Genomic DNA, 12,458 nt, shown 5'->3' with positions numbered 1-12,458 from the left:
ATGAACAATGTTTACATTCTATATAGGCATAAGAAAACACCTGTCATATTCATTTCAAATTTCCTAACCGGAATTTATTTTAAAAAAGAATATGTTATATATTGCACTTCCATCTAAAATATGTTAACAGTGAATAGTATGAATATTTGTGGAGTTTCACTATCCAGATATATTGACTTTGTACTATCTGTTTCAAAGCAGGTTTTAGAAATTTCGAGGAGAAGAAAGACAAAAAAAATTATGTAAAACTAGAGGCCATATAAAAGCTGCAATTCCCATAGGATGGAGGTGTCTTCATGTCACCTCAAGCGGTGCAAATAAATCCGGATAACAAAGTCTCTCCCTGGCCATATGGCCAAAATTTATTGATCTATCAAAACTGCATTTGCTGAGTATTCCGTCGATTTCCCGCTAAAAGGGACAAAGATCACTGAACGGGGCCAAGGGCGACCTTGGTTTATCGGGAATAAGGTTGTAAACTTCTTCCAAATTCAATGATCAGAAACTTGCTGGAAACCATAGGAGTCGTGTGTAAGTAGTAATGGGTCGGCATGAAGATACACAGACCAGCGAGCGGGGGAGTAAACACTGAGAGAGAGAGAGAGAGAGAGAGAGAGAGAGAGAGAGAGATTTACTTTTTAATTGGTTTCCCAGAATTATATTTCCTAAGATAGGAATTATTCTTATCATTATTATCATTCTATGAATGTTACCATCATTATCATTCTATGAAATGACGTAACTTGGCAGGCGAAATATAAGGAAATATTTCAGCAGGATATAAACCCATCACCACAAGCAGAGGGAACACGCAATCACTGATAATATCTTCAGAAAATAAACGTCAAGCATCACACACGCGGGACACCACCAAAGCGCATGCGTGGATCTACCAATTAAACATGAGACCACAGTCATGCACCCACACACATCCATTTTAATATGTTTTTGGTAAAACACGTGGTTTATCTTGAGAGAGAGAGAGAGAGAGAGAGAGAGAGAGAGAGAGAGAGAGAGAAAATTAAGACGGTGGGTGGCGTTAAGTCGGAAATATCTGGAATAAAAATAAAAATCACGATGCATATCGGAAAGCGTCCGTCGATTGCGAAACAAAACCCAGGAAACTTAAACACAAGAGTCGTGTGTGTGTGTGTGTGTGTGAGAGAGAGAGAGAGAGAGAGAGAGAGAGAGAGACTTCAAGAAAATGTGAAATGGGGATTGTTTAGAGAAATAGAGGGAGGGCCATGGGGGATGCTGTAAGGGAGACTTATACTATCCCCGGGGGGTTGGTGGTATGGGATACGGAAAGCAGTGACGAAATAAAGTAAAAGCAGACGGAGAGGAAATGCGGGAAAATGAGAGAGAAATTTCCAAGCATAATTGGTTGCAGTGAAAATGGGTTTTGAAATTTTAAAAGGAATCACAGGGAGAAAATGTGATGGGAAGAGATGTCCACGTGGTCTCCTGGTATCAGAAGATAAAAAAAGGAATTTTGATCTAAAGCCGAAATAAGAATGGGAGAATATTGAAATATTCTTCGTTTATATTAATTTCCTTCCGTGTTTAACTTATTTTTTTTTTCATTCAAAAGCGTGTAGGCTACATCAAGATGCTGCTTCATAATAAAACCAAACAGTAAAACATCAAATTTGATGTAATAAGTAGTTTGATTTATTTAAAGTAGAATTTTAATGGGAAAAATTAGCATTGCGTATTTCTCTGAAGAGTCACAAGTTGAAAATATCACTTTCTTTTAAGTAAGATGTCTTAGCGTTGCGTTTAGTATGTAGTCATCTTGTACTGGACAGCTCGTCTTATCACAAAAAAAAAAAAAAAAAAAAAAAAAAAAAAAAATTATTGTCGAAAGTATTTCTGCTAAGCTTTGTAATAATATTCCATTAACATTAAAAATGTTACACTCTCTGCTATACATTACTCTTCGTTTCATGATTGATATAACCTAAGCCAAAAAAAAAAAAAAAAAAAAACATTTATTGTCGAAAGTATTTCTGATAAACTTTGTAATAATATCCCATTAACATTAAAAATGTTACACTCTCTGCTATACATTACTCTTCGTTTCATGATTGATACAAACTAAGTTTTGAAAAAAAAAAAAAAAAAGTTATATAATCTTGTCGTCATCTAAAAAGGAAAGTCTAGCAACAATTTTATTGTGTCCATTTCGGAGACGAATAGCTGTTTACGATATATTGTCGCAATAAATGAAATAAAGAATAGCCCCCCAACTGGACTGAAACAAGTTGTATATCGAAGCACTTTAATTGTCTGAAACATTTTAATCTTTTATTGAGCAATTCAAATGTAACATAGAGATATTGTGTCAGTTTTAAGGACTTTTTATTACTATTATTGTTTTTTTTATTATTATTAATCCTTTTCAATTATTATTATTATTATTATTATTATTATTATTATTATTATTATTATTATTATCATTATTATTATTATTATTATTATTATTATAACTATTATTATTATTATTATTATTATTATTATTATTATTATTATTATTATGAGCGTAATATTGTTTTATTCTAGTGACCAGAATAAATGGAGAGAGGCGTCATTGATTTCTCCTAAGATAGATAATTCACTCTATTCAGTACTCGGCGTTTATCGATTTTTCTTATTAATAAGAAAACGTCCAATTGTTCCTGAAAATTCTTTGGTCGCTGTTGCAATAAAAAAGCCTATGATAAAATTCAACAAACGCTAATTCTAACAGTCTTGCCTTCTCCGTGATAAGACTCAATACTACACAGTATTCTAGAAGTTTCATTCCAGTTGTGTATATGTGTATGTATATGTACATGTGTGTGTATATGTATGTCTATATGTATGCATATGTATGTACTTATGTATATGTATGTGTACATTTAGTTTATCTATATCAATATTTACTTTTTATAATTTTCTTTTTTTAATTGATGATATTATTTTATTTGTATTATTTATTTTATTTGTATTATTATTGCCCGAAGAGCTCTGCTCCACATGGGCTTGGACCGAGTCTTTTTTTGTAAATATTTTGTATGTAAATATGTTTTTGTCCAATAAACATTATTATTATTATTACTAGATTGTGGAATGATCTTCCTAACCGCGCAGTTGAATCTGTGAAACTTCCTAAGTTCAAACTTGCAGCAAATGCGGTTTTATTGAACAGCTGACATAAGTCTCTGTTCATGGTTTTCATATATCAACGTTATTACTGAGCTCAAGATATTTTATATTCGTTATTCGTTGATCTTCATACAGTTTATTTATTTAATTTCCTCACGGGGTATTTTTCACTGTTGGAACCCTTGGGCATATTGTATCTTGCTTTTCCAACTAGGAGTGTAGCTTAGCTAATAATAATAATAATAATAATAATAATAATAATAATAATAATAATAATAATAATAATAATAATAATAATAATAATAATAATGTCCATTACTTATTACATTATAACACACTTAGCAGCTAAAAGTGCTTCATATTCCATTATTACCACCTTGATATGATCATCTACCTAATAAAAATAGTAGTTTCGCCATATAATAAATTCTAGAGAACTTCAATATATGTCTTTTTGCTTACAAGTAAATGATACTAACTACACCAAATATATATTATGTTTAAATAGAATCCCCCAAAGAAAACCTTATTTCATGTACATCAAAATCTTTAAAAATAATGCATTGCTTTTCATTTTATGCAGTTAGCCCAGTTTTACGTTCATATTTTACAGCACTCATACCCATAGCATTTATTTTCATAATCTTTCTTGAGATAATCTCTCCCTCTCTCTCTCTCTCTCTCTCTCTCTCTCTCTCTCTCTTAAAAGAGGGAAAACTCTCTCTCTCTTAAAAGAGGGAAAACTTTTTAGATGTTCCCAGCTAACTACAAAGCATTCAACAGAGAGAGAGAGAGAGAGAGAGAGAGAGAGAGAGAGAGAGAGAATCTTAAGCGAAAACTTTCCTATCGATTCTCATTATTTTCAAACACAATCAACTTTATTCTTGTGCCTTTTTCTATCTATGGTTGAAAGATAAACCTTTGATATTTATGCAACTGATAAGAATTTTGAATTTTCCTAAAAGAGGTTGCTGCTTATAAAGGATTGTTTCCATCATCTTAATCCACCTTGCTTCTTCGATTACTTTGATAGTAATTCGTGTTGTTTTTCCGACTCTTCTTAGCAGTCTTAAACATCTTATTTACGCATTGTTTTTTTATAGCGTTAATGGGACGACAGTGGGACTTAACTCTAGGTTAAATTTCGTTTCAAAGATAGTTTCCACACGAAGCCGCGATATTCCTTCCGGTTAAAACACAATTCATTGTTCTGACTCGCTTTTTGCATTCTTGGTCGATCTTTTAAAGAGTAGAGCTTTGCCATAATATTGTCATTGACTACAGTTTATAATTTTTCCTTAGGGCGGTTGCCAATAGGTATGGCAATAATTCTTTCTTCTTCTTCACCTCTTTTCAACAAAGAAGTAAAAAAAAAATATATATTCCATCGAAATTCGCTGATAAATGCTTGTCTCTTATTTACCAAATGTCATTTTGTTTTTCATGATTAGAAAGTGAAAATAATCTTAGATTTCTTTCTTAAAGCTCGTTCTGTTTCTAGCTTTATTGGCAGATATTCAGTCTCGTGTTATTTACCGTCCCAGAGGCAACACGAAACGTCAGCACCTTTACGCTAATGGATTAGATGCTGATGAGGCCTTCACAGTACGATACTATACTGATTCAATATCAAAGCAAGAAAGGGAGAGGCACGGATACAAATGAAGTAATATCTTGTTGATTTATCATACACTAGCTGAAATTTCGTCACACATTTTCAATTTGTATTCCGATTTGAAGCTAAATAACATATATAATGAAGAGTAAGTAAAAAAATAACTGAAAACAGATGATGAGGGATTAATCTTTGATCCAACAGTTATGGACAGAATATACTGTTTAGGATATTTGTCACATTGCTTTGAATAAAATGAAATAAAAAACACTATGAACTGTCATCTTTATTCTTGCAGAACAGATGACTAAAACTTCATTAATAAAGTTATATGATCTTACTCACGTCGTGAATTCAGTATTCCCAGCCTTCGAATGTCAGAAGTACTCACTAATCTACAATGAAATTACTATGCAGTTATTTTCAAATAACTCCATATCACTCTTCTATGATATATCGAGTTCAGAGTGTCAAAGTCTATAATCAATCACGTGTTTCTGGCTAAATTCTACTGTATATGAGAGTAGGAGAACTTAAGATTTTGTTATTTTCAATTGGTAAATTATATGAGTGAAGTCTTACTATACTGTAACACTAATAACTTTCATGAAGAGCCGACTGTAATGCATTTTGTTGTATATGCAGAAGAGAGAGAGAGAGAGAGAGAGAGAGAGAGAGAGAGATTATTGCTAATATAGCTATTTGAAGATCAAAGATCCATAGCACGAATAGCCTAATGATTATATATATATATATATATATATATCAACACTTGTCCATTTTGTGTATGGCATATGTTAAGAGAGAGAGAGAGAGAGAGAGAGAGAGAAAGAGAGAGAAAGAATTATTGTTAATATAATTATTCGAAGATTGAAGGTCCATAACACGAATAGTCTAATAATTATATACATATATATCAACACTTGTCCATTTTGAGTATATGCTAGAGAGAGAGAGAGAGAGAGAGAGAGAGAGAGAGAGAGAGAGCTTTTGTACCGAGATAACTTGAACTTCTAAAGTTATCTAGACAAATAGGAGAAAAATATGAATCCTAACTGATCACCTGCTAAAATATAAACAGAAAAAAAAACTTCCCTTCAGTAGGGACAGGTAACTTATAGAGTGAATTCAAGCAATAAAGTAATTTTATAAAGGAAGAGAAATCTCTTTTAAAATAGGAAAATAAAAAATAAACAAAATGAAATAGAGATCAGAAGAAAGATGAAGAGGGGTGCATCTAAGGGAACGGAGAGAAAAGAGGAATAACACAAAAGAGAGAAAAATGGGAGGAAAAAAATAATGGAGCTGGCAAACAAGCAGAGACTCAAGTGGTCTCCAGGGAGGGAAGAGACGAGAGAGAGAGAGAGAGAGAGAGAGAGAGAGAGAGAGAGAACATGAAGCCCATAAATCGAAACAAAAATCCTGTATGGAAAGAAAAGCAACCTGATGAAAAGATGAAAGCAGTGTGGTAAAATAAAGAAAAGAAAAGGCCGGCAGAACATAAGTAAGAAAGAAAAACGAAATTCCGAGAATTGTAATTGTTAGCTTTCCTCAAAACTTTCAGAAGAAGAGAGAGAGAGAGAGAGAGAGAGAGAGAGAGAGAGAAAGGTATGTATTTATATAAAGACGGTTGCAGGGATCGACGAACACAGTGATTTTGAGTTGAAGATTTTAACTCTGTGTTATTTCGACTCGATTGGCTGAAACCTATATTTCTAGCGCTTTTGCTATGCATTAACTGTATTCTAAAATAAATCCCCAATATATGATTAAAATACCCAAACTAGACCTGAATTTTCGTGAAGGAATAAACACGAAAACAGATGCCTATGGGGTGTAGTAAATCAGCCGCCTTCGATGACCGCAAATCTTTGAAAATCCACTTCGAATAAGGGCCTTAGCAAAGCAAACTTTGCCGGGGAATCTCATATGATTCGGCTGATAATACTCCAGCCATGACAATAGTTGAATGTAGAAAGGATAAAGTTGACTTAGTCTTAGTCTACTATTTAACCAAATAATTACCTGCCCACCTCATTCGTCAGTATCCATTACTGAAGATTGATCAAGTCTTACAGTTTTCTATGTTATTTTCTGATTGAGCACTAGATCACTTGCATTGAACATGCCTTCTTTGTTTACACTCAAGATATTTATTTTCTTAAATAGCTGTAAAAGTAGATTACATAAATTGCAGTCTCTCTCAAGTACAAAAAACGATTGAACATGTGTTAGATACTTCAAATATACATAGGCTACAGTATACACACACACACACACACACACATATATATATATATATATATATACACCTCAAAACAAATGCTGAAACCGGATCACCCTTTCTTGAGTGGGGATACCTTAACGTGGTGAAAGGGTTTGCGTATCGCCATGATCAGCCAAGCTGTACTAGTTTTCTGTGAGCGATCAGACGAAAATCTCCCGCCATCACCAAAACGCGCTGGCCAGCGTGGTGATAAAAACTGGACAAACCACAGACATGAATTGACATGTCTGAGGCATTTGTCTTGCAGTAGTGCAGTGCACTAGAAACGGCTGTATATATATATATATATATATATATATATATATCCCTTATATTGGGGACGATTACTAGTATCTTCAAATTAAAGGCAAGGGATCTATCATTGTAGAGGCAAGGGTTCGATCCCTATGTGAAGTAGACATACACATAATTATACACATGACATGTGTTTTGACCTAGAAAACAAGCCTATTGCATATGCAAATGATGCTACTCTCTTTGCATCCTTTCCATCTCCTGAATGTAGATGAAAAATGAAATACAGTGTGTACATAAAATCTCTATGATGTAGAAAAATCACAGAAGCAACTTATGAGATTTCTTAATCAGATTTGTTTTATGTATTAAGTGGTTATCAAAATTTTTAATGACACTGCATTTGTGTATCTCAGGTACACTGTTGATTAAATAGGTACTATTAAATGAAGCTCCAAAAATGGCTACTCTTTCAGAAATGACACAATTGCGTCATGTTTTGTTGAAATGAAATTGAATATGCAGACTCAGCGAATCTACAGAACCAAGTAAGGATAAGATCCACCTTCACGTCCGTCAATTCGTGGGTGACGCAAGAATATATGGAGACAAGGAAAGTGTTGGATGTGTAAGACAACCCTTTGATCGTTGTCCTACTATGTCCATCCATACTGCTGCCAGATATTTTTAGCTACCACATTCAAGCGTACAAAGTCAAATACAAGAACTCATATAGGCACAAGGAATAATTGGAATTTACAGTTAGAATGCTGGAGAGAATTTCTAAGGATGGAACGTTTCTCAACCGAGTGATGAAGCAACTTTTCATGGTTCAGGAATCAGAACAAATATAATGTAAGAATCTGGCGATTAAAATATCACCATTTGACAAGGGAACTGAGATAGTCCAAATGTGAATGTGTGGTGTGAGATCATGTGCAATCGAATCATTGATTCATTTTTCCTCAATGACACATCAACTATTACAGATCTTTACCTTGACCTTTTGACTGAGTATGTGGTACCACAATAGATGACCTTCAACCGATCATCATTTTCCACTAAGATGGTGCACCATCACCTTGGAGACTGTATGTTCGTGGCTTCCAAAATCAAACATTTCCAGATCGTTTATATCAAACAAAGAGCCAGGACATCATTTATCTCAAGCAAGATCACTGATGCCATTGTCATCATTGATGGCACTATGATACAGTGAACATGATAGGAAATCGAGTACCGTCTCGTTGTGCTTGTGTAATTAACAATGCCATATAGGTATATTAAAATATGACAAAAATTCATTTTTTTTTCTCCTTACGTCATATTTGTCTGTTCCTTTGTTTTAAGGACACTGTATATCTTATAAAAAAATATGAAATTATTTCTTAGTTTTTATGTATTGGAATCCTGGAAATCTGAACTTATTTTAATCTAAAAGGTTCACAAAGGATATTTTGCATGATTGAGGTGAGAATGAGAAGCATGCAATTATTTCGATTTTCTTTTATTTCGTAAAACACAATGATGATGATTCAACCATTTGTCAAAAGCCAGAATAGCCTTATCTCGTTTTCCTCTGAATGTGCACATCCAACCACACCAATTATTTGACTTTGCCTTGAAGAGAATTATACACCAACTCAGTAGTAATTTTCTCTTAATGACAAATTGAAACTAGATTTTAATATGATGTAACTTTTGAAATGGTAGATATTCCTTCTCTTTGAAATCATAACGGTGTTTTATATGTAACTTCCTTAGCATTTTTTATTTTTTGAAATAGTTAACTCTTGACTCTAAAAACAAATAGCTCTTTTCTCTTAATGAAAAATTAAAACTAGATTTTAATATGATGTAACATTTGAAATGGTAGATATTCCTTCTTTTTTAAAATCATAACAGTGTTTTATATGTAACTTCCTTAGCATTTTTTATTTTTTGAAATAGTTAACTCTTGACTCTAAAAACAAATAGGTCTTTATTATTCTGCTTCGTTGAATCAATGAAAATCTGTTTGAGCGATGATCAATCACAGTAAAAAATACAGTAGCGAAATTTCATCATTAAACATATTTCACAGAGTTGAATCTTTTTCATAATGCAAAATTATGTGAATATACCATGGAAAATCTTAATAATTTTCTTTCATTTTAGTCACCAAAGGCTAATGGCACATTGGGAACGAATCAATTTCAAATGCAACATGAAAGTTCTTATTAAAGGAAAGTCATTGGGGTCTTCTTATCCTCCATGTTATGTCTGCATGTTGAGGCAGAGCGTGTGTTTTGGGTGTCTGAGTGCTTGCCTACTCCGCCGCCATTTTGTGCAGTATGAAGCAGCACACCAGTGCCTCATTGGCTCCCCCAAGTCACTAACCTGTAATTGACTGAAATATCAGGAATCTTCCGTCTCTTTTTATGAAGTCGCAAACCGATGGGGAGTGCTGACCACGCAGTGAAATCCAGCAAGTGCTTTGGAACAGACGCCCAAATGAGCACTCTGCTATTGACAGACGTAATGACGATTCTTGTAATGATATGTGGTGGCGTAGGAGGGTCTGGCTAGCAAGAGGAGTCTGCATCTCCTCGGTCAGAATGTGGCTGATACCAAAACTGGGGTTTTTTCCTCTGCTGATTGCAACGAAATACGGTGATTGACGTTCTCAGCGTGACAAGCCTCAATCGAGTCTTTTGTTATGCGCAGAACAAGTTGTATGGTGCAGAGCTGCCTTCAATGGGACTCGAAGTTCATGCCGTTTTTTACAACAGGTTGCACCGCCTCGCCCCCATTCATTTGGCGTTTATTTTCATTTCGACAATTTTCCACCGGGACCAATTTCGGAGACGAAAATATCCCTCTGAAAATATTAAGTTGGTGATGTGTGATGATCGTCTTTTATGATACTTATGACTATCATATGCCGAGATGGAATGTTTAGAAAAACTCCTCTCCCAGACGCTGTGCATGTGCGTGGCTATTAAAGAAAATCCGGCCTTCTAAGATATATCATTTTTATTTTTGATATCTTAGCCGCCTATCATCTATGGCAATATCTACTGCATTTTTCTTTTATTCTATTGTTGTTCCTCAAAGGAGAATCAATAAATGTTGTATTATTTCTGTTTTGAATGCAGTACCGTGTCGCCTATACATCTACGCAGTACTATTGTTACAATAACATTTACAGCTTACTTTCGTGAAAAGATAAAACGTATACGCCAATCAATTATCCAGATACTGAAGTATAACAAAGCTCGATAATTTCTAGTAGATTCTATAACCTCATCATCCTGCTGAGTTCCCAGCAGCCATTGTCTGGCCCTCCCTAGTCCTAGCTTCATGGAGTGGGACTTGGGCTCTTACCATATATATATATATATATATATATATATATATATATATATATATAATAATAATAATAATAATAATGTTTATTGGACAAAAAATATTTACATTCAAAGATTTACAAAAAGAAAAAAAGACTCAGTCCAAGCCCATGTGGAGCAGAGCTCTTCGGGCAATAATACAACAAAATAATATCATCAATTAAGTAAAAATAGAAAATAAAGTAAATATGGATATAGATATACAAAATGTACGCATACATATACATAATCAGATTGTATACAAATAGATACATATAAATGAGAATCTTAGCCTAAAAACAAATGGAAATGCATATTTATATGATAAGGAAAGATGGTATATGAAAGCTAATGGTATATACATTGAAAAAATTGTAGATATTAAGCAAAAAACTCAGTAAAAGAACTAGTTTTACAAGTATAAATATTTATTAATAAAGCTTAATACCCAGATAACAGGAGATTTGTATATGATTTCTTAAAAGACCGAACGCTAAGCAGTGCCTTTAGATAAGCGGGCAGAGTATTCCAAAGTTTAATACCTTGGTATAGATACGATTGCTCGCATCTATTAATACGTATGAAAGGGAGAGTTAAGTTTGAATTTCTTGTTCCATATGGATGAACTGATTGTTCCTGAATTATTTTTCGTTTTAAATCTGGAAATTTGTTCAAAATAAGTGTTTGGAACATCATATTCATTAAGGAGAGCTTATAATTGTCTTCCAGCTTCAATATCGAGAGAGACCGGAAAAGTGGCGATGTATGAGCTAAGTAATCACTGGAGCTTATGATTCTTACCAGTCTTTTTTGAATTACAATTAATGGTTGTAAGACATTTCTACTACTACTCCCCCACGCCGTATTGCAGTAATTTAGGTGAGGAGATACTAACGAGTGATACAATTGTTTTATAATATATAAGGGGAAATACTCTTTTAATCTATATATGATACCCATTACTTTGGCAATTTTATTAACTGTCATATTTACATGCTCACAGAAAGTTAGTTTATTATCAAGAATTATCCCTAAAAATTTACCACTGGACTTCTGATCCAGAGTGTGATTTCCTATAGCAACCCTTATGTTATCAGGAACTCTTCGTAGAGAAAAGATTATGAAGTATGTCTTTCTTTCATTTAAGGTTAACTTATTTGCTAGTAGCCAGTTTTTTACACGAGTTAAATCATTGGTTAGTGTATCACAGAGGGAGTAGATATTTTTATGTCTAAAGTGAAGCGTAGTGTCATCGGCAAAGAGTATGGAGCTTAACCTACCTACTGATCGAGGTAGATCATTGATATAGGCGAGGAAAAATAACGGTCCTAGGACTGATCCCTGGGGAACACCTATTTTGACATCCATAACCTCTGAGAGATGGCCATATATATATGATATATATATATATATATATATATATATATATATATATATATATATATATATATATATATATATATACAGTATATATATATACTATATATATATATATATATATATATATATATATATATATATATATATGTGTGTGTGTGTGTGTGTGTTGTTAAGTCTCCTGTCTATAGGGCATTGTCGAGTCTCTAGGGCATCGTACCTGTCCCTTGCCTCTGCCATTCATAGGTGAACTTTAAATCTTTAAATGTGAACCACGACGGCATTTGTCTAAAAGCCTCCATAAAGCAATTGAATAAGATATGGAAGATCTTCCGTTCAAAGTTATTTATTTGAAAAATGAGGACAGGAAAATGTTCACAACTGAAATTAGAAATGATTGATTAAAAATTATTTCAGCTGAAATATTGAT

The sequence above is a fragment of the Palaemon carinicauda genome, chromosome 1, assembly GCF_036898095.1.
Source record: "Palaemon carinicauda isolate YSFRI2023 chromosome 1, ASM3689809v2, whole genome shotgun sequence".
Classification (NCBI taxonomy): Eukaryota; Metazoa; Arthropoda; class Malacostraca; order Decapoda; family Palaemonidae; genus Palaemon; species Palaemon carinicauda.
Note: the sequence above shows the minus strand (reverse complement) of the source record.